Source organism: Pezoporus occidentalis, unplaced genomic scaffold (assembly GCF_034315485.1).
Source record: "Pezoporus occidentalis ecotype Australia unplaced genomic scaffold, CSIRO_AGI_Poc_V1 ctg201, whole genome shotgun sequence".
In the NCBI taxonomy this organism is placed as follows: Eukaryota; Metazoa; Chordata; class Aves; order Psittaciformes; family Psittacidae; genus Pezoporus; species Pezoporus occidentalis.
The window spans coordinates 898,016-925,613 of NW_026913868.1; the positions used below are offsets into that span (position 1 = coordinate 898,016).

The window sequence follows — 27,598 nt, forward strand, 5'->3', positions numbered from 1 at the left end:
AGAACCATCATGTGTTTGGTTGGGTTTTTAAAGGATGGGCGGTCTCGTTTTACCTGCTAAACCACTTCTCCTTGTGGCCTTGGGGCTAAGCTTGGTATTTTTCAAGTGGATTTGTTCAATGATTTTCAAGACAGAAATATATATTGTGGTGTCCTGTACCCGAGTGCAGTTCTGCTGGTGTCTTTCCCTATAAATATGGTGCTGTAAAGGTGTGTAGAAGTAATAAACTCACTTCTGGTTTATGTTAACGTGTGAGATCTCTCTGTTAGAACATGATTTTAAATATTCTATTTCCTAGTAACACAGACTTTACTGGCATGCTGTAAGAAGAAACAAAATTAAAGTAAGTAAAACAACAAAAATAAGGAGATGTGATAAATGTATTTAATGTACCTGGTACAGTAATGAAATAGTCTAATTGCAGAGGCTTTGTTCCAGAGCACAAGTTATGTTGACATTTAGCTCCCAGGTGACTTTACAAGGCAGGCAGTTAAGAAAAAATAAAACTGACTTGCAAGCTGAGCAGATTTGACATTAGTAATTTTGAACATAAGGTTGCATATTAAATTTCTTTTTCTTTCTATACTGGAGAAAGAGTCATAAGGATTTTTCTCAAGGAAACTCGGTGATCTTTTTTCTTGTTGTTGCACTGAGGACTTGGCACCGTGAGTGTTCTTCATAACCACATAAAATGCTCTTGCCATGGAGAGGAAAGGATCTGTTACTACATATACAATGAAGCAAGAAATTATCTCTTCACCAAAGTGATTCCCATCAATCAGACGAGGGGGAGAAAGAAGTGTGCTGGCATGACGGGAGCTGCAGATGTATTTGAGCTTCAGGATATCGTGGTGTTGTGATGTATGATGGGAAAGCGTAGCTTAGAAATGGGAGGAATAAGAGACTGTTGTGAGGCTTTAAAGCCATGATAGCCGTTTGCCGGCATGGTTTCTGTCGAAGCCCTGCAGCTGCTGGCACAGCACTGCAATTTTGCATGTGACTTGTTCAGCCAAGACTTTTTTTTTCCTTCTCTTCTATAAGTGAAATAATTTAAAACAGTATTTCATGCCCTTGAATGTTTGTTCCGTCAGAAATGAGCTTATTTTCCATTAAGCCATTTGATCTATTATGTATTAGAAAAACATACCATACTGCTCTGTAGAACCGGTCTGCCGTTTTACAAGGTTTTTCTTCCTTCTAGTGTCGTTCCTTTTCCATATGCTGATAAACTGGCAATTGTAACTTCTGCTATAGTTAAATTGGGCTGAGGTTTACTTTTATTTGCATGCTTTAGCCATAATAGTAAGATGGTATACGAGAAGTAGATGGGCATAGCATTTTTGTTCTTGAATATCCTTGGTGGCTATGTCCTTTTATTTTGTGAAATGATTTTGCTGTGGTTTCCATTTCTTGTTTCTTTGCTCAATGGCTCGGTTTTTGGGAAGACCAGTACATGTTGTGGTCCACAATCTAAGAGGCTCTCCTGCAGCCTGTGGCACCAGTGGTGGGGCTGGTCCATACTGACTTAACTTAAAGCCTCTGCTTTGTTGAGGCAAGGTCAGTATTTTGGATCTTAGCATTGTCCCTGGTCTGGGGGTATCTCCTTGACATGTAACTTTGAGGTAGGACCTCAGTAGTCTACAAAAGGACTCTTAAAGTTTTCAGTGGCATAAGACAACCTGTTGAGGCTGTGATGGGCTAATGGTGTGTGATGCATTGGGGGCAAAATATTGGATGGCTGGTTATGAATGTGAAAGTGCAATTCTGCAAAAATAGAAAGTATAAGCAGCAGACCGAAATGGTGCAACTGGGAGAGCAGTCATGGCTTTGTTATCCTTTGGAGTTATATGTCCTTTTATGTGTGTGTTTCCTTGTTTTAAGTGAAATGTGTTTGTTACTGGTATTTTCCAGTGACTAGTTGTAGGGGTTTAAGTGTTTTAAAGGGAAAGGATGAAAATACTGAATTGAGGTTGAGATGAGACTTACAGATTGCTTCTCTTTTCTCATCTAAAAAGGCAATTGAGTGTATGATGAAGAGAATTTAATGTATATGAATAACTAGAAGAAGTCAGGCTAGAGAAGGTCCAGAGAAGGGCCACAAAGATGATCCAAGGATTGGGCAGCCATTTGAGGAAAGCCCTGAAAGAGCTGGGCTTGTTCAGCCTGGAGAAAAGAAGGCTCAGGAGAGACCTTGTCCCCATGTTCCTGTATTTAAAGGGTGAATAGAAAGAAAACAGAGACTCCCTTTTTACAAGGAATCACATGAAAAAGACATGGGGTGATGGGCACAAGTTGCTCCTGGGGAGGTTCTGGTTGGATGCAAGAGGAAAATTTTTCACCATGAGAACAACCAGGCGTTGGAATAATCTCCCTAGGGAAGTGGTGGACTTCTTAGTGTTGGACACTGTTAAGATCTGGCTGGGAAGGGTGCTGGGCCATCTACTCTAGGTCATGCTTTGCCTAGAATAGTTGGACGAGATGATCATTGAGGTCCCTTCCTATCTGATGTTCTGTGATTATATGATTAAGTCCTGAGGAAAGGATGAACTCAGAAATTTAGCATGTGTGTGGAAAATTTCAGGGTGTGTTCTCATAGTGGGGAATCATTGCCTTCACCCCTGAGCTCCTTTGTTGGTTGTGACAGCCAGAATCTCAGCAGAGAGGCTGCTGGTAGCAGTGATCCTGGTTTCTCCCCTTCTGTCATTTGTTATAGCAACCTCAGATTGCTTCTCTTGCTTCTCTTCTACTTGACTACACGTAGTTGACCACAGAATACATCTACACAGAATTAAGTGAAAGGAGAAATTAGTGAGTGTTCCTGCTGTTGTCTTGCTTTTTCAGTTTTACAGTTCCATTAGATCTGCATTACTACATGTCTCTGTTAAACAGACCTGCTAGGTTGATATCATATTCTTTTATAGATACAGTCTTTGAACAAGCCTAGGATTACTCATGATGTCAGATTGCATTTCGTTATACTTAGTATATACTTTTTTCTGCTCGCTGCAACACAAAAAGGCAGAAAAGGGTCGAGTTGAAGCATTCAGCAATCTGGAGTTATTTATATATTTGGAATGCAGAAGAATGCAATCATAAAATATTAATACTGCTTTATAAAACTACACACCCCCCCCCCCGCAGTGGGTTTAAAGCCCGATGGAGCAATCACGGTGTTCAGGCAGCTCCGGTTTGTTGGGAGCTGCTCTAGGCCAGAATTGCTTCTGCTTGCTTTTACTGTTTAGCACTAAACAAATATTTGTGCTAGCGTTTATCTTTGTATTAGAAAATTCACGGTAGTTCTGTATCATCAGTAATAGTGCTTTTAAGTAGATTATGTTATTAGTGTTTACCTAGCATATTTGTCCTAGAGAATTGGTTCTAGCTTGGGTAGCCTTTGGAGCAGCGTGCTGCTTGGCATCTCGTCCTTCTGACTTTAGAGACTCCAACACAAGTGCCAAGCTTGTCATGGAAACGGGTGCTTGCTCAAGGTACGGGGCTTCCCGTTTTATTCGGAGGAGGAGGAAGAGAGGCTGAATGGGCTGTGGGCCCTTTTCTTCCAAGAAATGGTAACAAGTAAGCTTTGTTGGGTTTTCTTTACCAGCTTTTTTAAAGGAGGAGAAGGCACTTTCAGCACAAAATCATTAAGGGACAAATAATCTTCGGCGTCTGCCGTGGCTCTTTAAGGAGAAGACCTGTTAGGACTGGGAGTCCCAGGAGTTCAGGAGTCCAGAATCCCCAGGTTCTGATAAATGGTGTAATTCTTTGCTCCATGCCAGAACTATTGGAAGCATAATATTAAAAAAATAATAATTTCCATATAGTAATCTATGCTTCGCATCCAGTCCTTCTTTCCCCTTTCCCCAGCTCTTGGAGGGAGTTGTTCTCAGCTCTTGGAAGGGTCTGTTTAGGGACAGATCATTGAAATGGAAGAACTTGCCAAGTAGGGAGGGTCAGGTTCAGACTGAGTTCCTCCATTAGAGCCCTTATTTTATATTCAGAAGATTTGTAAGCTTTTTCTTGTGCTCAGAACCTAAAGTGACAAGGATTCATACCTGTGCTTGTCTGCACAGAGAAAAAAATTGCAAGTTCTTGCTTAGAAAAAGACTAGTGTGTTGCAAACAGCTTAGAATTGCTGTTTTAGGGGTCAGCTTGGATGGTCTTACAGGCTGTTTGTGTCACAGGAAGGTTTAAGATTTGGAAGCTGGAGGCCACTGTTTGCAAGATAGTGACATTTAGTCTTCTGCTTACCTGTATGGCCCTCCTGGAGACTGGAAAGGCAACATCAAAGTAGCTCAGAGGTCAGCAAAAATCCCTTTGAATCTTAATATATTCATGCTGTATTTTTCTATAATTTATATTTTTACATATTATTAACTCAGAAATTCTAAATCTTTAGCATATTTTCCTTCCTCTCTTATACAGCATGAAGATGACACACCCAAAAGGCTTTATGTGAATGGGAAGGGAAATGCCTGTTTCACCAGCTTTGTGGAATAGTACCACTTTCTTTTGGAAAAATGTGTTTTGAGCACAGCAACAACCTCCAGCAGCACTTCTTGTACTTGGAAGTCGGCTGCTGGTGTTTGCTGCTGGGGGTGTGAGATAACCTGGGCTGTGGAGGACTGGACCTGAGGCTTGTCCAGTCCCCTGTGGCCATGTATTTAGCATAGAGAAGGGCCAAACTTGATACATGAATTAAGCAAAATGGTTTAAGGACAGGAAGCTCAATGAATGGTTATTGAAAATTATATATTAATTGGAAAATAGATTTGCTGCAGTCATCTGAACCCTGAACACCTCACAGCTAAGAGAATGCAGTATGCCAAGAAGAGCTGAAGAATCACAGAATCTTCGAATCACAGAATGGTTTGGATAGGAAGGGACCTTAAAGCTCATCCAGTCCCAACCCCTGCCACAGTCAGGGACACCTTCCACTAGACCAGATTGCTCCAAGCCCCATCCAATTTGGCCTTGAACACTGCCAGGGATGGGGCAGCCACAGCTTCTCTGGGCAACCTGTGCCAGGGCCTCACCACCCTCACAGGGAAGGGCTTCTTCCTAAGATCTCATCTAATAGCTCCCCTCTGCCAGTTTAAATCCTCTGTTGTGCAAAGAACATGGCAAGGCAAAACATTCATCTTGGGTAGGTTTTTCGTTGCAAGAATGCAACAGGCATTGCTGCATGGTCCTGGGCAGGTGGTGGATGTTGTCACACATGCCCCACTCCTTAGTGGTGAAGCAGAAGGATCTCCACTACTCAGCTTCAGATCTGCTGGTGCAATAAATTGGTCAGGTCTTTTACACAAAATTAACTTTTCATCTCACCCTGCATGCAGAATCCCTGAAAACATACTTTGGTGGGGGATGGCACTTTCCAGTAGACTATGAATGTTATTTCTCAAATTGATTCTTTTTCCCCACATGCAGAAGGTTCATAAACTGGGAAGCTTTAATGGGGTTGCTTCAGTGAATTTTGCTACACACAAATATTAGCATTACAAAATCTCAAGCTCATGTTTCTCAGTGCATTTGTTAGATGTTATTTCTTACTGATGTCAATTTGTTGTTATCTGTGAAATTAAAAAAGTTCTTAGTTTCTGACCTCTGCTTCCATACGAGAGGTCTCTATCTTTGCTTACTCTTAGCTTCATTTTCACATAATTAATGAAATATCCATTTAAGCCTGGTGCAAATATCCTTTGTCATCAGTTGACTAAAGTTCTTGGCTACAGTTACCTCTTCCAGGACAGTTAACAAGTTACAGGTGTTTGTGTTGGGTTGTCCTGGGTTTGGCTGGGATAGCGTTAATTTTCTTCCTAGTAACTGGTACAGTGCTGTGTTTTGGCTTTAGTCTGAGAATAATGCTGATAACACACCAATGTTTTAGTTGTTGTTAAGTAGTGATTACTCTAAATCAAGGACTTTTCTGTTTCACAGGTTCATGCCAGTAAGCAGGTGCTCAAGAAGCTAGGAGGGAACACAGCCAGCAGAGTTGACCCGAACTAGCCAAAGGGGTATTCCATACCACAGAGTGTCAGGCTCAGTATAATAACGGGAGGATTTGGCCGGAAGCCACCAATAATGCTTGGGGACGGGTTGGGCATTGGTCAGCAGGTGGTGAGCAATTGTATTGTGCATCGCTTGTCTGTCTTTATTCCTTTCTTTCTTTTTTTCCTTTTCATTACTATTGTTATTATTATCTTTTATTTTATATCATAGATTCACAGAATGGCTTGGGTTGGAAGAGACCTTAAGGCTCATCCAGTTCCAACCCTCTGCCACGGGCAGGGACACCTTCCACTAGACCAGGCTGCTCCAAGCCCCATCCAGCCTGGCCTTGAACACTGCCAGGGATGGGGCAGCCACAGCTTCTCTGGGCAACCTGTGCCAGGGCCTCACCACCCTCACAGGGAAGAACTTCTTCCTTAGATCTCATCTTAATCTCCCCTCTGTCAGTTTAAAGCCATTCCCCATTGTCCTGTCCCTACAGGCCCATTTCAGTTATTAAACTGTTCTTATCTCAACCCACGGGTTTTACCTTTTTTCTGTTCTCGTCCCCATCCCACTGGGAAGGGGTAAGAGTGAATGAGTGGCTCCATGGTACTTGGTTGCCACCTGGGCTGAAACCATGACATGGGCCCATCCTTTGCAAGCTTTGCATTACAACCATGTGTCCCCTATGTATCCTTATCCTCTTCTTCCAAGTAGCAAAGTGACAGAACAAGAGGTAATGGCCTCAAGCTGCACAGGGGAAGTTTAGACTCTATATTAGGAAAAATTTCTTCACAGAGTGTGATCAGGCATTGGAACAGGCTGCCCAAGGAAGCAGCGGAATCAGCATCCCTGGAAATATTCAAAAAATGTGTGGATGAGGCCCTCAATGACATGGTTTAGTGGTGTACTTGGCAGTGCTGGGGTAATAGTTTGACTTGATGATCTTAAAGGTCTTTTCCAACCTATTTGATTCTATGATTCTGTGTATGTCCATTATCCGGTGTGTATGTCCATTATCCAGTGTGTATGTCCCTTATCCCAGTTTGTCTGATACAGTTGCATATTTTTGGAGGGTCAAACGTGTATATCCTTTTCCAAATCCCAAGCATGTAAAGGTGAAGCCAGACTATGTTTTTTATATGTTAAAAGAGTTTTAGCATTCTTATTAGGCAAACTGGAAAAGATAACATCATCTCCCAATCTGTTATTTCCTATGCTGGGAATTAAGAGAAGAAACTACTGTTTCTCTAATCACATCCATAGGGACTGAAATCAGCACAGGGGAGGTTTGTGAGCTGTTTCCCATCTCTTTTCCTTAGAGGATAAAGTCCTGCTCCTGCAGAGCCAAGAGAGCTTTAAGAGGAAGTCTCAGATATTTGCCAGATGGACAGGATCTCAATCCTCTTTTTTAGTAAATAGCATTTATTTGCCTGAACCTAGCTTCTGGATTTTGATGTATTTTGTCCGGCCCACCCTCCAGTGGGTTTTACCTTTGGATTCCTGTGGATGATCTCCACATAGCCCCACTATGTGGGAGAAAATGTGTCAGGTTCATTATTATGGTATTTCTTCAAGGTGAATTTAGCTTGCTTCCCCAGCTTTGCCTACACAGTTGGATAGCTTCGCAGTTGATCAACTGGATCATCACATTCCTACATGGAAAATCAACTTGAAGATCACATTCCTACATGAAAAAAATATTTTCCTGTAATTTGCTCGTTTCAGGAAATGACTACATTTTGTGTATAACCAAATCCTCCTACCTGATGCTTTTTTTCTTCCTGTGAGCAGATATTTGTAAGCATGTTAAAGCTTGCTACCACTTGATCAACTTTAAAATACTTATTTATATTCGAGCACTCTTAAGGCATATTAAGTTCAATTTCTGTCTGCTGGGGCAGTCTCTGATCTCTGGTTTCTCCATGTTTTTACCCTTTATATTGCGCATCCTTAAGGACTGTGAAATAAAACTTCAGAGGGGAGTGATGTGAGCTTGGAGATCAAGACTTGAGTTAGGACCACAAGGGTCTCTCCTAGATGCCAAGAGCATCAAGTTTGTGGAGGACTTTTGGCTAATTTCTGTGCATTTTGGGATCTTCTGGTGAGAGCTAAGGGGAAGAGAAAGGCCAGTTGCTGCTGCTGAGCTGCACAGTGCTGTGGGTTACATTGAAAAGTGAGAAGACCATCCTAAAATATAAAACCACCTGACATGGAGAGTTGGTGGCCTCTGGGACTGGGTGTTTTGTGTTTAAGAGGGTGTGAATTTTTTAACAGGTAGATGTAGTGAAAACTTCAGAAGAGGAGGGTGTGTGTTGGCAACAGAGAGGCAGATAACTGAGGGCTGGGAAGGGAGAAACGCACATTGCATTTTTTTCCAGCATCTTGAATCTTTTTATATGTCTGAGGCCTGGACTAATTCGCTGATGCTGTATTGAACCCTTCTAGGAGAACTAAATTAAGCCAGTAAATCCTTTTCCTGGAGGTGCTATCAATATTATGCTGATACCTGTGGGCTTGTACCTTTATCAGCAAAGCTCTGCTCTTTGTGTGGATGTTTTGCATGGACCCACCCTGAGTACCCAGCAAAGCTTTGAACATTTCCAGGTGCTCAGAAATCAAGTGCCTCCTTGAGAGGCCTCACTTTGTTCAGGCTTAATAAAAGCATCACGTTTTCAAACGATGTGCTGAATCACCAGGGAATTCTCCCTTTCAGCCTGGCTTAACGAAGTGGGAAAAACACACATCCAAGATAATTTTACCTGGTTCACTCTAGGAAGCAGTTTTGAAATGGTGTTTGTCAGTTTCTCTGTTTTTTTTTTTTTTTTTGTTGTTGTTGTTGTTAAAAGCTTCCATGGTCTTCCAAGTTCTTCTGGAGAGAGTTTTCTAAAGCAGGGGAGGAAAAACAGTTCCTTAGGCTCCTCGTCAGAAACGTAAACAGCCACGGTACTACAGCGGCACTTCGGAGCATCGCTTCTCAAAGCAAGAGCAAGTTGGGCTGGCGCAAGCAGCTACTTGTAGGAGAACAGGAGGTAATTACCATGGAGCGAGTTCACTTCAGACTTCAAACACTGGGGAGTTAATTTGCTCTAGCATGACTGAAAACACAAAATGTTTGTAGATGGGCTGCTCCCAAGATGAAGAATTTCAGCAACTATTAATGTGCTTTAAAGCCATTTCTTTTAAAACACAATGTCCCTGTGCAGGTGTAGATTTGCATGGGTAATATTTGGATTGTCTTACCCTTTGATAACACTGAGCCTGGCTTTGAGAAGCCGAGCAAAACTCCACCTGGAGATAGCAGAGGACGCTCATCTTGCATCTTGTGGTGTAAATGGTCTGGATCTTCTTGGTGGTTTGTGTCCTGCTACCTGGCCCACCCTAAATAGCGCTCGGGAACCTCTGAAGAAAGGAAAAGAAGGGGAATAGATCCTTTTAACAAATAATCTAGGGCTGCTTCTCTGTTTAATGTTTTTGTCTGGCTAGATATCTTCAGATTCTTGTATGGTTTTGATCATGCTCTTGTTGAAGATTGATCTAAAAAGGTATAATTCTTTTTTGAAAGCATATTTTACATACGTTATTGCTTTGCAACATCTTTGGGGATAAAATAGTTGCCTTTAGCCTGCATGCTACTGTTCAGTAGAATAGTTCTAAAAATCACTACTTATCTGTATCTCCTTCTCAAAGTGTACTGAGGTAAAGAAATCGCATCTTACAGCGTCCAAACTAAAAGCCAGACACTTTGTAAAACTTTATGGAAAGCTGTTTTAATTTAAGGGAGTGGTTCTGTGGTTGAAACCTCTGGCTCTAAGAGGTCCTGGCAATCTGATGAAGCTTTGCTTGAGTGGGTGATAAGACCGTGAAAAGAAACCGTTTAGTGACAAGTATCTTCATATCATACCCATGTATTCTGTGGCACAAGTCACAAAGAAGATGATGTCTTTATCGTATTATCCCAGATTTGCAATTTTCCTACTGCTCCTCCAGAAATTAAATCATCTTTACTGTTTCTTGGCAACATGCCCAGCAATGGCAGAGCTAAAATAGCAGATCTGAAGGGAGGATGGGGATGAATGGACCGGCTGATCCAGCACAAAGTCACTCGTTCCCAAACGTATCTCCTCCCAGCGTTTGGGTATTGTTCTTCAGCGACAGCTGTGGGTCACATCTGCCTGTCTCCGTGCTGTCCTCTCATTACGATGCCATGTGAAGCCAATGGAAATCCAGTGTGAAACAGGAGCTTGTCGGTTTTGTTGCAGGAGGCAAAGGGCAGCCTGGCTTTGGCCAGTGTTGGGGGCAACCTTAGTTTGGTGAGCCATACCCATGCTGCCAGCACGCCTGGAGTCCAAGCCAGGTGGGATGGCTTTGAAAATTGCTTCCCTTTCATTTTTAAGAAATGATTCTCTTGAAACTGGGGATTAGGATGCCTCTGGCAGTTTGAGGAAGATAAGTAGGACTGCAAATAACAGGGGTGTGTAACTCATTTTCTGTATCTTAATTCCATTATAACACACCCATAGTTCCAGTCAGATGGGACCAAGACCTTTTAAATGAATTATTTGTCTGCTCTGCCTTACATTTTTGGGGATTATTTTTATGCCCAAGAAAGAACAGACAAGACGTGAGTATTTGAGTGGGGGTAGAACAGAAGCTGGGTGTGGGATACAAAGCAAGGCTGGCTGTTGGATGGATATAAAATCCACCATGTAAATCTAGTTGTCATTTTGTCATATTTGGGCAGTGCAGGTCATGAAAGACAAGACCCATTTCGCTGATCTGAATGTCTCTTTCTCATGGACGAGTTGGCTTTCCAGCTGGGATCTTTTGTCACGTGTTGGCATCCTGTGTAAAACAGTACTTAACCTTTTTTGGGATAACATTGAAAATAAATCTCACAGATGCTTATAAAAGTCCATTTCTCAGAAGTTTCAGTTGAAGGAAATGCTGGAATAGGTAGGTTGTGTGTTTGTTGCTCAACCAGCTGGGTGACTGAACTTGGTGTAGAGTATGTAGATCTGCAGTTACATACTCTCATGTAGATCTGCATGTAAGTCTGCATGCCCCTAGACTTGCTGTACTTTGGTTGTAGGTGGCCTTCTAGTAGTAGTGTCCTACAGCCTTGCATGTTTTGCCAAAAATACAAATCAAGAGATTCTTTCCAGATTCTTCCATAAGTGATGCTGAGCAGAAAAAGCTCTCATTAGATAATCTGACGGATTTTATTCTTTGGACTAAAAATGCCACCACTTTAGCTTGAGCTCCTTCAGTCAGGACACGAATCATTAATATAATGGTTTAAACACAGTTGCGTAGGTGTTAGTCATGGTTATCGATGCGAGCATGGCCCCTGACTTCTCTTCGATGTCTGGAAAAATCAGTTGGATCCAGCAGCTGTTTCATCTGGTAGAATGATAAAATACTATATTGTAGCCTTTAATTCACACTAGGATTTTGCTGCCTGTCAAGATTAGCTTGACATTTTCTATAAACATATATCTTCTTATCGTACCTACCTCTAATGCAGTTCCTGTAAACTGTAAAATACCAAATGAAGTTTTGGTTGAGGCTTAATGCATAGTGTATATGATCAGAAAAACAGTGGCTAATGGTATGAAATACTTTGAGGCAAGAATGGAAAAAATCTTTTAAATGCTTACAAATGGCTTTGGAAAAAATAAGTACTTACGCCCATCTAATCCATAGTAACTTGCATGGAGGTAACCATGGAAATTTTATATATAAAGCTCATCCAAAAAGCTTATTTTAACACCATCTCCTGCTGCAGTCCAGTGCTCAACAACACTCTGCTGGCATGTTGGGGAGGTTTTGGTGCTATGCCTTCCAATTTGGTGTGTTTGGCAAAAAAAAAAACACCAAGAAGAAACCTCCAGAATGCTACTGTAGCCCACAGCTGGGGTTATGTGATAATCCAGTGATTTTGGCTGCTGCTATATGAGAATCTTGCCACTGAAATGGAATAGATTCCATTCTTTGTGCCTGTTTGCATTTTGGGAATGTGACCAGAATGCATGCTGCTAAGCTCGTTGCCTGTGTCACCTTGGGAGAATCATAGAATCACAGAATGGTTTGGGTTGGAAGGGACCTTAAAGCTCATCCAGTTCCAACCCCTGCCACAGGCAGGGACACCTTCCACTAGACCAGGTTGCTCCATGCCCTGTCCAACCTGGCCTTGAACACTGCCTGGGATGGGGCAGCCACAGCTTCTTCTGGCAACCCTCTTTGAGGGGAGGTGCCTGCAGAAGCAATGAAAGACCCCAGAAGAGCTATAATGACGTACATGATTTTAAGGCTCAACTACTATAAGTCAAGAATGCTGAGATAAGCAGGGTGATGCTGAAGGTGCTAAGTCCAGTTTGACCTAAACTATTATTTTGACTTAAGCCACTGGTGTTTGTATTATTTCTATGATTGATTTTTGCTAAAGAAAAGTCTATTTTCTCTTGCTGCAGAACCAGAAGCTAACCTTTTGATTAACTATCTGTTTGGATTCATGTAATTTCCTTTTCCAGATCTGTGACACTTTTTCAAAGTTGCTTGTGCAGGAGACATTGATGCTTTACAGGGTGCAGTAAGCAAAGCCCATCGCACTAAACAAAAGGTGTCTGCATCAATAATTCCCATTTTACACCTGCAGGAACCAAAGAAGAAGGAAGCTTGCCTTGATTTTCCAAAGTTTCCTTCTCCCTTCTGCTTTATGATGTCTTGTTGAGTTGTTTGCTACTGCAATTAGCGATAACCACTTCATTGCTCGGGTGAGAACAAGGGTTCATTTCTTTCCACCCTCTTGTATAGCTCAGGGTGGCATTGAAATTGAGAGATCATCCTAATGGGTTAGAAGATAGTTATAGTTTTGGTTAATACATGTAATGGACAGTGGTTTGGGTTGTTTGGTTTTTTTTTTTTGTTTTTTTATGGATTTGCAATGTTCTCTCCCTTCTGACTGTGTTTCTATACAGCAAATCGCAGCTGGAGTGCTCTTGTGTGGAGTATAAACATTGCTGGAGCAATCTATTTATAAGGGATGCTTCAGTTGAGATCCATATTTTCCTGTGTGTTCCCTTTCTAGTTACCTGAATGAAGTATAATTGGAGATGATCAGAATTTCTGGGCTCAACAGAGGAATTAGTGTGCCAAGTTCAGGACCTGTGGACTTCCGGAGACCTCAGGATGGTGCTTTTTCACCCTGGTATCTTCTGCCCAAATACACCTTGGTTCTTACTATGGTGATTGCCTCTGCTTTTAGACATGGGTCTGCAAATTAAAAAGGCCCTGGCATCCAAGGCCTGGTGGTCCTCTGGTGTGGGTATGGCATCTGCCAGGAAGGTCCAGCACCATGGGGTGGGCTAGAGGAGCATCTCTCTGGGGTGTGGAGAGCTCAGCTTCACTCGTGTTTTGGGCGCGTTGTTCATGCCCACCTGAAGTGTCTACAGCCCCTGGTTTCCTTAAGGTGGCTTTACCCATAAAAAGTGCTGTTCTTCGATATATCAAAGTGATTTGGAGGCTGCATGTCGTACAGGTTCTGAATGGATATTGGAGGTGACACTTCTGAATCCTTCGCTTTGCTGCTAGCTTGTTTGTCAGAAAAGGGTAGATCAAATTCTTCCCTTAAATGGAGGCACCAAGGACTTATTTCAGGAGATTTGATCTTTGCTGAAGTTTCTACAGTGGAGTGCATCTTTGCACCACCTCCAGTATAGCTGTTTCTCATTTCCAGCCCCTTTTGGTTAATGGTTCAAAGGAATATTGTCTCAGAAATTGCCAAATGCGCTGTGGTTACCAAGTTGCTATTGGAAAAGGAGAAGGAAATTCCCCACTATTGCAAACCAATAAACAGATTGGAGTTGGGAGTATGAATGTGAAAACAATATATTTCAGCTGGATAATGAAGAGAGATGTTGAATCTCAGCAGTAGTTTAGATAACTGTCCTTTGATTTGTTTACCATCTGCTTTTAATTCCGAAAAGGAAAGGCAGTGGTTTGGGATTGGTTTGAGGAGCTTCACAAAATATGGCTTGTTCACGTTGCCACTAGCCACAGGTGGAAATTCTCAGCCAAATCCACTGTTGTTGGAGCTGGTTTCCCTGGAAGGATCAGAGCAGTGGTGAGCTTGGTCTCTGGACTGATGGATGCGAGAAACTTGAATGTTAAGGGCTTGGTTTGCCTGCAGAATCTGAGGTTCTGCAAGAGGCGTATTTTGCAGGAAGCACATTTCGATGGATTGACTTCAAGCAGTTTATAAACAATTCCCCACCACCCCTACTCCCCTCTTTTATAACATCATATCCAACTTGCATGCCTATAGTCAACTTCTGAAAAGCCTCTTTCTTTCCCTGCCTTTTTTGATGGCAAACCGCACACAAAACAAGCAAGATGATGTATTTTCAGGGTTGCTCTGGACTGCCAGTAGAACACGATGGATGTGAGAGCAGAGGAGTGGGAGGATGTATATTAGCACTGACACTTTGATAGTCTGAGTGTGCAGCTGGAATCCCTTTTCTCTAAAATTACTGGAAAACAGGCTTAAAGGAGAGTAGCTGTGTGGTAGGAGATTTCACAAGCTAATTGAGGCTGCAGCAGAGAAAGGGAAAAGCTTTGGTTAACCCTTGACTTTTCTGTTTGAGTAGTTATTGTTCCTTTTATACAGTCGTCTGTCCACTGTCTGGAGCTGCTTTTTTCACCCAGTGCCCAGTCAAGGCCAGTTTATAGCACAGAACAGGCATTATATGTGAAATTATGATGACAAAGTCTGGTCTGGCAGCAAGTGCTAGTAGCTGTGAAGAGGTTGTCTTTGCTGTCTCAGTCCTGCAAGCATGGCCATCTCATCATGGTTGTTGCAGGGGTGGGACATCCACCCTCGGCATTCCCTTGCTTACCTTCTGCAGCACTGTTGGTGAAATGTTTAAGCTGAAATAGTACATGAAAGAATGGGGAGAGAATTTTCAATTTCCATTGGGAATCAGTTCAGGCAAAGCATTCAGATAGCTAAAGTTTTAAATACCGATACGTAGGGCATCTTAAGAGTGTTGGGTTTTTTGTGTTTTTTTTTGTTTGTTTGTTTGGTTGGTTTTGGTGGTTGTTTTTTTTTTAAAGCATAAAGACATGAGAAAGAGCTTTAAAGCTTTTTAGTTCACTATAGCTCTTCTGTATAAACACAGGCCCTCTACTTCCAGTAATCCTTTATTTCTAAGGCATTATAATGGCTAAGTATTCAGGCTGATAAGCATGTCATCTTAAAAGCTTTGGCTATATATTTCCTTTAATGGTCCTCATCCATGGTGATACAGGTACTTTGCTGGGTGCAGTGGCAGCTTGCATGTTGGATGCTCTTATATATGGAATTTCTTTTGCCTGACACCCACCTTTCCTGTCTTTGGAACAAGAAAGAAGCATAAGCCATTTCCCATCCTTGGGCCTGACTGATGAAGCCTTCTAGAAACATTCATACTTCTTTAAGTAATTTGTTGGGGGGTTTGGGTTTTGTTTTAGTTTAGTTTTGTTTGTTTGTTTGCTTTTTTTTTTCCCCCAAAGTCTCACTATTTTTTTTTGAGTACAATACAGAAATAATTAAAAAAAGATAAAAATGCATTTAAACTCTTTGAACAGTTCTGTATTTTAGTGTGCAGTAACATCGCAGTGTTGAAGGATTTACTTTAGAGGATTGGTTTTTTTCACTCATTAGAGTCCTCAAAATTACCATTTTGCTACTGAATTTTCTTTCTGTAGCTATAACTACATATTAGTATATTATGCATATATGGATTTACCCTGTTCCATAATATATGGAGTTATAACTTCAGCATAATTGTTTTCTTAGTATTAATATGCTTTGTGTTATTTAATTGTCAGCCAGGGATTATAATAAGCACAGTACTTCTGTGTTGGTATCCAGTCTGTTTATCTGAGCTATCTGCATTGTATAAAAGTCTCATATAATGATGTGAATAATGAGGGCAGTGAGGGAACAGTTTTCACCTCTTGAAGTGGTGGTTGTTTCAGAAGGTTGTCTTCATCTCTTTCTTCCCCTTCATTGGCCCAATTGATTTAATCATTAAGGCAATAAGCATTAAAGAACATCCTAAAATTATTAGCTTTCCTTTTTAAAAAAACCTATTGAGTCAGCTTCTCAGAAACTTCTAAATTGCTTCTAGATATAATGAACTTGGATTCAATAAAGGTGATGAGATACAGATCTGAAATCATAGGGCCTGAGGACAGTGGCATTTTTATTAGAGCTGTGTATGTGTGATGATGCAGAGTACTTTGCATCTTCATCTTATGCTTGCTGCCAAGCCTGGAATCATATAATCACAGAATGGTTTGGTTTGGAAGGGACCTTAAAGTTCATCTAGTTCCAACCCTCCTGCCATGGGCAGGGTCGTCTTCCACTAGACCAGGTTGCTCAAAGCTCCATGCAGCCTGGCCTTCAACACTGCCAGGGATGGGGCAGCCACAGGTTCTCCAAGCAACCTGTGCCAGGGCTTCAGCACCTTCACAGCCAAGAACTTCTTCCTAAGATCTCATCTCAATCTCCCCTCTGTCAGGTTAAAGCCATTCCCCTTGTCCTGTCCCTACAGGCCCTTGTCAAAAGCCCCTCTCCAGCTTTCTTGTTGGCCTGTTTAGGCAGTGGAAACTGCTCTAAGGTCTCTGCAGAGCCTTCTCTTCTCCAGGCTGAGCAAGCCCAGCTCTCTCAGCCTGTCTCCATAGCAGAGGTGCTCCAGCCCTCTTGACTCAGCATGACTTGTGAAATTATATGTGAGGTCTAATGTAGCTGAAATTCTAAGTTCACTGAAATCAAGAGAATTAGATTTCACAATGTCTAATGCCTGCCCCATCATTGTTACGATGCCAGGACATCAGAGCATCTTTAGTGTTAAAAATGTAAGACAAGGATAATTAAGTGCTGGAAGTCCAGACAGGATTTAATGTCAAAGTTGGACTCTGGTACACCTTCTCTGTGTTAGTATTCTAATGAGAAGTTTTGAACTCTGTAATTTTATATGCAATATCCTTTATATATTTTATTTATTAAACTTTCTCTTATAGTCTTTTTAAATTACATTTTGTTGTGGAGGAAAACAAGACTAGAACATCTGTCCCAAACTGCTGGTGCTTGTTGTTTAGCCCATTTTAATGATGGACAGTAAGAAAGTAAACAGTTTAAAGTACTGTACCACGTACTTGTAATCCAGTGTGCAGCTGTTCAAGTGATCGTGAAGGGTTTGAGGCCACCAGTGTCTGTGCATTGCTTGCTGCATGAGCATTTTTGTGCATCACTTATGGTTTACTTGGACAGCAGATTGTTTCATGATGGTACCTATATAAACCCATTTGTCATTGTTTAATCATTGTCACTGGCATTGAGTAGAGAGGCAAAAAAAAAAGTAGGAAAGAATTAAAAGTCAGTTTCGTGTTCCTAAAATCAAGATTGTTCTTTGCAGGAGGTCTCAGATTAGGGGTTTATTTTTAAAGTGTTGTAGGAGCTGGGTTTGTTGGAACAGGGAACCTGTGACAGCTTAAATTCCACCTTCAAAGATGCATCTTCTTTCCAGCCTGAAGAATTAGCATTTGCACAGCTCTTCAAACCAGTTACTCTCTTCTGTACCAGATCATCTCTCCTAGATTACTCAGAGATAACTTCAAATATAGTCCTTTGGAAACATCATGCAATTTCAGCCTTTCCAAGGAGCTGACATCGAGCAAGCAAGCAGTTATCACCCTTTGGCATCAGCCTGACAAAATAGTTTGCAAATGATGGTAGACACTTCTTAAGATAACTGTGAGGTGCTGGAAGAAAAGAAACCTGAGCACTGCAGGAGTACTGAGCTGTGTAAATAATTATTTATATGTTGTTTGGCTTGAAACCAAATTTACCCTGATGAGAGAAACCGAATATTCTGAGAATGTGGATTCTGTTCCAGAAATTATTGTGTTTGTGCAGTTCACGTTCAGCCAGTGAGGGAGGAAAAATGTTGGATCTAATCTATATCAGGAAGTTATTAAAAACTAATATAATGTGTGCAGTTAAGGTTGTTAATGACTTGAGAGTTTCTGGACATAAATCTAATGATTCCTTTGGCTAGGAACAAGCTATGGAGTAATTTGGCAAAATGTAGTTAGTGGGTACCTGGGGAGCTGGGTTGTGTGGGGATAGAAAAATGTTTCAGGTTTTGATTCGGGATTTTTTTTTTCTCCCCTTAAAGTACACTTCTGCTTTCGGGATGCAAACCAGGAGTCCTGCTTGCATGTGCTGTGGTGGGATGGCTAAAGCTCTCTTGGAAAGTGTCATCTGCTAAAGAGCTTTCAGGTTTATTCTCTTTGCGGGAGCCTGCATCAGTTCAGTGTTCCCCAGAGCTGATGATGGCCAAGTCATGGCAAGGGAGAGGTTTTGGCTTGTGTGATTTCCACCGCCTGAAGCTCCTTAAGTGGTCCAGCAAAGTGCTATTGTGACGGCATAAATATCAAAATTGGGACCTCTGGGCTTTGTGTTGTGATGATACAGGTGAATGAAGAACAGGCAGTGATGTTGTAGGAGATGTGCGACAGGTTGAGCATTCATGGACATATGAGATTTCTTTCAGCAGGTCTCCAAAACAATTCTCTTATAAGTGGTGTTACATACATAAATACAGCTTTTCCTTTCTGTTGAGCTCTTCTCTTCCTTGTGTGTCACCTGGAGATAGTTGGGTTTTAGGGACTCAACAGCCCTCCATCTCAGCTTCTCCTCATTGCTTATCTCTCAACTGGGAAAAACCTGAATTATGTGGCAGTGAAACTCAGCCTGGTCTCTTCAGTCCTTCAGATATTCCCAAGAATGACTGCTGAACAGCCTGTCAAGACGAGAAGACTTGAGTGGTAGTCCCTAAAATGCTTTTGTGGCTGCTTTGCTCCAACCTTGGAGTTATTTCTTCACCTTTCCTTGCCTTGGAAGCACTGCCTACGAGCCTCTATTAGCACCCAGAGTTGCCCTTGCCTCAAGTTAGCAAGTCTGGTAGGGCTCCTAACCTGGGCTCCATAACGAGCCTTTCCAGGGGCTGATGGGACTATCTTGGGCTGTGGGAGCTGGCAGGTTATTTCACTGGCCTTGGTCAGTAGTGGTAGGAGCAATTTGCAGATGTGACTTGAGTATTAGCGTTGTCTGTTGCTATCGATCAGGTAACTGAACAAACCCAATCAATTTCTCCTTCAGATGTTTTTTAAAACATATTTGACACTTTCTGCTTTTCAGTTAAAGCCCTGCAGCTTCATCTAGGATGAGTGAGATCCCTGCAAAACCTGGCACATGTTCAAAACCTTAGAAGTACAGAAAGCTGTTTATTAAACTTCCTCATGGGTAGATAAGACAACTTGCTTTACTGGAACAAAGTTAATACTTCTTTTTTTTTTTTTTTTTTCTGTTGAGGTCTTAGTTGTGTAAAGTTATTCTTTCCAAATACAGTGATTGTTTTTCTGACCTTTTAATTTGCATCAGTTAACTGGCAAACGGATTTAGCCCTCTTGCAAAACGGCTTTTCTCTTTTTTATCTCCAGCAACTCTTATTTGGTATTGGGTATAAATCAGGCAGTAGTACATGAAAAAGTAGTTAAGGAGAAGAACAGGCTTTCCAGATGGCCAAAATTGTGTGTAAGTTATTAAACAAAATCAAATTTAAAGGGAAAATGGAGTGAGAATTAGTATTGCCTTGAAAGAGTTGCCTGAATCATAGATTCACAGAATGATCTGGGTTGAAAGTGACATTAAATATCATCCAGTTCCAACTTGCCTGCCACAGGCAGGGACACCTTCCACTAGACCAGGTTGTTTCAAGCCCTGTCCAACCTGGCCTTGAACACTGCCAGGGATGGGGCAGCCACAGCTTCTCTGGGCAACCTGTTCCAATGGAACAAAGTGTTGTGGTGGAAAGACAAGAGAGGAACCTATGGTTGCAGCATGGAATGAAGTTGGACAAACTCAGAGCCATGTTGTCTTCATGTTGTGGGTCTGGAGCCCACTCAAATGAGGAGAGCAGGGCTGCTTTCTGGTCCTGCCTTCAGGGTGGACGCTTGTTCATGTGTTTTGTTATTCAGCAGTCACTGATAAAGTATTTAGAGCCTTAAGTAAAATAGAACAAGGGACGTATTGAAAGATGGTTGTTTCACATGCTAAATGATGACCACTTCAAAGGTGCTGTGGTGTTAGTTTATCGCAGGCTGTGTGAGAACTCACTTGCAAAGCCCTATGTGGCTGAAGATGCAGTAGAAAGCACATGACCTCAACGGACTGCAAAATCTTGTAGGCTAAAGATGAAAGGTTTTGGGTGAGATTTAGCTTGGATGAAGGAGGACAGGAATTTGTTTCTTCTGGTTTCTGGAATGTCTGAAATGGTTTAGTGGGTATATTTTACTGAAAAATGTACTAGCAGTTGACCTTGAGAAGAAATTCTTCACTATGACAGTAGTGAGGCCCTGGCACAGGTTGTCCCAGAGAAGCTGTGGCTGCCCCATCCCTGGCAGTGTTCAAGGCCAGGTTGGACGGGGCGTGCAGCAACCTGGTCTAGTAGAAGGTGTCCCTGCCCATGGCAGGGGGTTGGAACTGCATGATATTTAAGGTCCCTTCCAACCCAAACTGTTCCATGATTCTGTGAAACACGATGCTAGATTTTAGCTTCTTTATACTCTCCACTCATTTTTCAACTGATTAGTAGACTTTCAAAGCAGGCGTTCAGATGGAAAGGCAGATGGATTCAGCAAGGCTCTCCTGTGTGTGTTTGAATAAATCTTTATAAGATAAGGAGAACTTTTGATGCACTGAATCTGCTCTACTTCATGCAGGATGGTTTAGATGGAAGGGGTGTCAGGAGGTCATCTGGTATGAATTTTGCTCAGAGCAGCTTCAGAGGATATGCTTACGAAGACTGTGGATAACCCATTCTTGCCCTTAGCTTCAACTGTTTAAAACCAGGATCCAATCCATTGACTTGGATGGGATATTTCTTCTTTGTGCTTTGCATAGAACAACCCAGCTGTGATGGGTTTGGAGGGAAAAACATGGACACACCTAAACCAAATCACTTCAAACCATTCAGTGAAAGCTGTCAATAGTTTAAGCAAAAACTGGTGAATACATGATTTGGGAAAAAAAAAGAGGAAAGGTCACCAGTCAGTGCAAGTTTTATTGAAAGGGCTTTTTTTTTTTTACGTTGCATGTTTATAAGTGCATTTTCTTACTAATTAAAGGGCTTTCTTATGAAAGGAAAAAGTATCGTCGGCTGTTGGTGTATAATCTATGGATACTTAATTCTTTTACCTGTCTTCCATATCTCTTTACATCTTAAACTGAAAGCTTGTGCACTTGTAAAGCATCTTTTATTATTGCCTCAAGGTATTATGTTTGGGAAAGAAAGGCCAAGATCCAGCTCCTTTAGCTTTTTACTGTGATCTATGAATTGCTGGTAGTGGTCAGCAGACCAGGTGCATAGTAATGACCTGGGAAAGCTTAGCAAAATCTTCATATGGTTGAAAACAAGAAAGCATGTGAGGCATGGAAGAACATGTTTGAATGGAATGGTTCTGTCAGGGAATTATGTCTGGAATCATAGAATGGTTTGGGTTGGAAAGAACCTTAAAGCTCATCTGGTTCCAGCTCTTTCCTAGGCTGAACAAGCCCAGCTTTCTCAGCCTGGCTCCATAGCAGAGGTGCTGCAGCCTTTGGAGCATCTTTGTGGCCTCCTCTGGACTCACTCCAACACCTCCACATCCTTCTCATGTTGGGGCCCCAGAACTGGATGCGGGACTGCAGTGGGGGCTCTCACAAGAGGGGAGTAGAGGGGGGAGAATCCCCTCCTTCGACCTGCTGGTCACACTGCTGGTGATGCAGCCCAGGACACGGTTGGTTTCTGGGCTTAAGCGCAAACTGCTGGGTCATGGTGAGCTTCTTGTCAACCAACACCCCCAAGTCCTTCTCCTCAGGGCTGCTCTCAATCCAGTCTTTACCCAGCCTGTATTTGTGCTTGAGATGATGATGATGGTCGTGATGATGATGATTGTTATTAAGATCTTTGGTGCTGTCTAAATGAGGTACATATTTCTCTCTGCCTTTCAAACCTGCTTTCTTCTGCTGATCTGTGATGATCATAGGTCATCGACCTGTGTGTCAATGTTTGTGGTGATCTGTGCTCAGATCATCCGATGACCCTTGGATGGCATCACCCCACTACTTCTCGTGTGACTGCGCTGCAGTCCGGGGTGACTCTGGGGCTGCCTGTGGTTCAGAAGCCACAGCTTTATCCTCTGTGGAAGAGGAGAGGTTGTTATTAGTACCTCATATGGTCACCTGCACTGCTCTAGGACCTCCTGGAGTTGTATTTGAAATAGTGTTGAGCTTCCAACACTCAGGATTTTTTTTTCATGCATGTGGACCCTGTAGTGCTGATGCCAAAGGAAGCTGCATGGGGAAGCCATGTGTAGTTGGTGGTCCATCACCACTGAGGTCTTTTCCACAGTACAGTATCCTCTACACTATGAGACTATAAACATAGTGGTGATGGATCTGTGCCCTGTGGAGCCTCCAGAAGGATACGAGAACTGGGCAGACACTCTCCTAACTTTCCACCCTCTGATCTTTCAACATCTCCAGGACTTTCCCAGCCAGAGATGATGTGCATTTTATTAGTAACCATTGTGGGTATCTGCTCTGTGACATGGCAGGTATTCCCTTGAGTTCACGCAGATGTTTAGCGTGCACAACATCCTGCAGCAAGGGCTAAACCGCTTAAAGGGGTCATATGTGAAGAAACTGCTGTCTCTGGTTTGGTTTTGGACTCACCACCTGCTACTTTCATTTCTTGCCCCCTTGTTCTTGCACTGAGCAGGCTGCCGCTGGCTTCAGAGGCTGCTGGTGTGTCACATCTCATCTGGATTGGGGAGGGTTCCTCTTCCCAAATGCAAGTTTGTGTTTGGTGGTAAAAACATGCAAGGTCTTTGCTTGTAGTCATGTTGGTAAGGGGTCTGTACCTCGTGTGCTTCACTAACTGCAGCTTTAGGAGTCAGCCTGATTCTGAGTTGTGGTGGCTTTTGCTCATGGGTTGCAGGGGGATGAGTAATGTAGGCACGAGAGCTGTTCCTTCTGGGATTTCTGTATGAGCACGTGATTAATGATGGTCTAGTTATGTTTTGTGACTTGTTGCTTGGCCAATTATTAATCTGTTTAATATATTCCAACTTATGTAATGTAATTCCAGTTACTTGAGAAATCATACTTTGCAAAGTTAAATGATTTACTGAGTTCTGAGTATGTTGCATCAGGGCTCTTACAGTTTGCAGCCAATCTTGTAGTCTTAATAAAAAACACGTACAATTGATTTAAGAGCTGTGTGTCGATAGTCATCAGTTATTTACTTCATAGAATTCCTAATTAGATTTTATACCAGCATTTTCCTTTTCTCCCTAGGATGTGAGCTCGACTGATAGCCTGTAGTTAGCTTGGTCATCGTGCTCATGCATTTAAAATATTGACACAGCAGCATGTCCTCCAATGCTCTCAAACCTCCCAAGTTAACCCTTGCAGGAAGCTATGATAAATGATCCAGAGTTTTTCCTGTCCAGCTCTTTTAAAGCCCCTGGGATGCAGTTGTAGATCTCCGGACTTAAAAAGGACCAGCTCTGTTAGCTGTTAGTTCACATCTGCCTGCATTGCTGTTTGGAATAGAAAATGTTTCCTGTGGCACGACTACACCATCTGGTTTCTTTCTTAATTAATGAACAGAAATATTTGTTGCATTCTTCTGCCGTTCCTATAATACTGCTGGTGGTTGCTCTGTTTCTGTGCAGTAACAGCTCTCGGCCATTGCTGGGATTTGCTGTTCCTAGATAATTTTTATAACCTGATGCGCTCAAACCTGTGAGTATTGTGGTTTGTCTCATTGTATGTTGCTTCTCTTGCTGTTTCACATAATTTCGAGTGCATTTTAATATACCAACGGTTTACTTCATCTTCTCTTTGCTGTATATACATTTTCTTCTGATTGCTGCTTTCACTTTCATGAGAGCCAGGTTGAGGAGAGAGATTTCATTTTTTTTTAAAGCAGGAGCATCTTTCCCTTTTAGTTCTGGGAGCTTAAACCCTCCCAGAGACACCTTGCCCTGGGAATCTTCTTAAAGTTTCCAGTATTATTTATGTGGTTCTGGTTTTAATGCTCCTCAGCATTATTTGGTCTATTTACTGTAGGGGTAATGAAAGCAGCTGGTCCTGCTTTTTTATAGAGATTGTATGTATTGAATATATATATTTATGTATGTTACATATATATAACATATATATTATTTAGAAATTAAAGGATTGTCTGCTACTGGTAAAATGCAACTTTCAGGCTGGAAGCTCGAGCAATACAGAAGTTTGTGCATCTTTTGTGTTCATTTATGTGCATGTGTGTATAATAAAGGGATGCTTAACGAGGCAGGCATCTTGTCTCCTGTCGGGATGTGCTCTAGTCGTACCTTTTGGTTCAGATGTGGATCTGTAAACTTCCACAGTTGCTCTTTACCAGTGCCTTGGAGACAATGCTGCTGTCTGTGTTTCTCTCCTTCCTTTTGCCTGTGTGATTTTTCATGAGTAAATTGCAAAGACTGATTTGTAAGAGTCTTGTGTTGCTAATGACAGATACAATAGTTAGACAGTATACTGATGACCGTATCCATGTAAATAATTTCTTTTGTAATAGTAGGAGCAGCAATAGGGACAAGTAGGTTTTGAATTCATGGTGGTACTCCTCTCATCTAACTTCAGATGCTGGAATTTAGCAGTATAAATTTAACCCAATAATCCTAGTAACCTGTGAGGGAGAGAGAGTGCAATCTGGTCTAGTGGAAGGCGTGTTCCTGCCCATGGCAGGGGTGTGGAATTGGATTGTCTTTAAGGTCCTTTCCAACACAGACCATTCTATGATTCTATGATACTGCAGTCTTGGTGTCTTTTTATGGCATATGTGTTTTGGGAGAGAGATAGTTATGCTTATCTCAGGTCCAGAGCTTACCTGTTTATCAAAGGTAATACAGAGAGTCTGTGGAAAAGGAGGAACTGGAGAAATCCCCTTGATAAGGTTCTAGCTTAACAACAGCAATTTACTATCCATGCCTTTGTGAGGCAGGGAAGGATCTCGTTATCTTTGAGTTTTATGAGTTCGGTGGTGGTCTGCAGCCTGTTGGCTGTAAACACTGACTGTAATTTTCTGGTGCTAGTTTTTATCTCCTGCGTTGCATAGATGCTGTTTCACTATGGCAGATTTGCTTCACGATCCATGCTGTGTTTTTCTGGAGGGTAATCTTTATTTCTTAGGAGTGGCATTGGCAAAGAGTGAGGGAAGAATTTACAAAAAAACAGCATTAAGCTTTCATTTACTTTATTTCCCCAGGTAGCTTAAAGCTTGAGGAACCTTGACGAGTTCTTTTCCAATGAAATAAAGAAGATACCTTGCAATTGATAGTATTGAGAAGGGCAGCAAGCTATGAATGCTGCTGCTGTGAATTAATAGTTGACTTCAATTTTGTTGTTTTTCTAGTTAAACCACTGAAAATTCCATCGTGTGAATGAGAATTCAGAAACTGAAATGAAAGATTATGCAAGCAAACTGTCTTCTTCTCCACAGGACTCAGTAATTGGTGCTGGTCCCCTATCAGAAGAGTTCATGTGAAGACTGTCCATGGAAGGTCGATGCTGGTGTTTGCTGAGGCTCTAGGATTCTGATGGTTTGCTGTTTAATTAACTGAAGAGTCCAGTTTTTCCCATGAACCATCTTTCACCTTGGGAAGACAGAGGTAAGGTTGTAGGTCTCTCTTTCTTCTTTCCTCTCGCAGAAAATGTTTAAACTTGTCATGGAGGTGGTTTTTTACTGGAGCACCTCTTCATGCGGAATTAATTATTGAGACTGCTGAAAGCACAAGTCACTGTTTTTCTCTGTCCTTGGCATTCTTTGGGTTGTTTTTGTATGAGATGTGCAGTCAGTCTGCATTGCATATGTAGCTACAAGAGTTGTTTTAAAAGCTCATAAAGATGAAATTGTTGCCTGAATCAACTGCTCTTTCCCAATATGTTTTGCAAAACTGAATAGTTAATTGCTGCAGTGGCAGAATGGTATGCAAGGGATTTGTGTTAAAGAATAATACGTGGTTTTGGTAAGTCAGTGTTATGCTGTAAGCTGGCTCATGGTGTTGATCAGCTGAATTGAGTCCATAACTAGAGAATTTTAAAAGTCATAAACTTAGGAAATCAAAATATTTTATGGTAAGGGCTACTACAATTTCCAGAGCAAGAAGTGTGTACTCAGCATCCTGGTAGCTCTTACTAGCTGATGCATGTAACAACTTGAACACTTCTGTGGTTTGACCACAGCCAGCAATATCTGAAAGGAAGATTCTTGTAATGGAGTGGTAACTCAGGAAGACAGTAGAATATATTTAGAAATGAATAAAATAGTAAAACAGGGAGCATCTGGGTGATGTGTTTGCTGCAGCTACTGCACGGCTGCAAGATTTGCAGCCTCTCTCCATCAGGACCAGTAGTACTTCTTGATGTGGACCGTGAGGACACAGGAGGGGGGAGGACCTGTACCCCTGCTAATTCCACTGGAAAACCAACTTGAAGCTGACATGCCCTAATTACATGTACAGTTGGTTTGGTCTGATGAAATTTTATATGGCTTGTATCACAATTCCCTGTGTGAGATTGCTGGTGTTGCAAGAAACTTGTATGTCGGAACTGGTTTTGGCTACAGTGCAATGGAAAATAGGATATTTCCCTCTGAATTGAGGGACATTTCCTTCTATGATGATGCTCTTCAGTTTGGTGTAAATACTGGTCCCATTAAGATACTGGTGCTGTATATCCTCCATAGGCTGCTTTGGCCACTGGGTTGTGTCCTTCAGTTGACTGCTTCCCTGAATTGTGGTGGGAAGATTGCTGTGGTGGCTTGGAGATGTCAGTGACCCTGTTCTACATGTCCTCTCCTCATCTGTTTGGTGGGCAGAGGGTAGATAATCGGCACCTAAGATGGTGGTAGCTAGAGAGCCACCCCCCCCTTCCCCATGCCCTGATCTGTTTGTCTAGTGGTTGCCCTGTGTTTTTGGGCAAGGCTCTTTGCTCTCTGCCTTGGTATCTTTCATTTCTAGCCCAAATGATGGCAGTAATTGGGCATGGTTGTAAAATTTGGAAATAATATCACTTCTGCGTTGCTGTGTGCTGTCCTGAGTGTTAGCTTGGAGTTGTACAGGCAGAGAAGAGCTGGGGGGGCTGCCTGTTAGTAGTAAGAAACTAGGAGAACCCCAGTCCAGTGCTGGGAGTGCTGCTCAGAGTTAATTATTAAACTGCGCTTTGCTTTATAAATGGGATTCAGGGTTTTTCACTGCAAAAAGATCACCTTTCCCCCTGGATATAACAGCTACACTTTGATTGGAAGCGGGTAAGCCATATCACATGCAAACAAAATTATCTTAGCTCCTGCAAATCTTAAAATGTCTTTAGTTTTTTCTCTGACCAGCTTCAGCTTCTGAAGAGGTGATCTTGCAGGGTGGCAGTGGTTTCTCCCTGCTGCTGACCTTCTGCTTTCCAGGTGGG

At 42.0% G+C, this 27,598-nt stretch overlaps 1 protein-coding gene across 7 annotated transcripts in view; it reads left to right on the forward strand.

Moving 5' to 3' along the window:
• The window catches only part of NCOA1 (nuclear receptor coactivator 1), a 189,642-nt gene that overhangs the window by 32,336 nt on the left and 129,708 nt on the right, over positions 1 to 27,598 (forward strand). For all 7 annotated transcript variants that reach the window (XM_062618550.1, XM_062618552.1, XM_062618555.1 and 4 more), the window contains exon 2: positions 25,635 to 25,803. The gene's annotated coding sequence lies outside the window, so the exon portion shown is untranslated. The remainder of the gene's footprint in view (positions 1 to 25,634; positions 25,804 to 27,598) is intronic.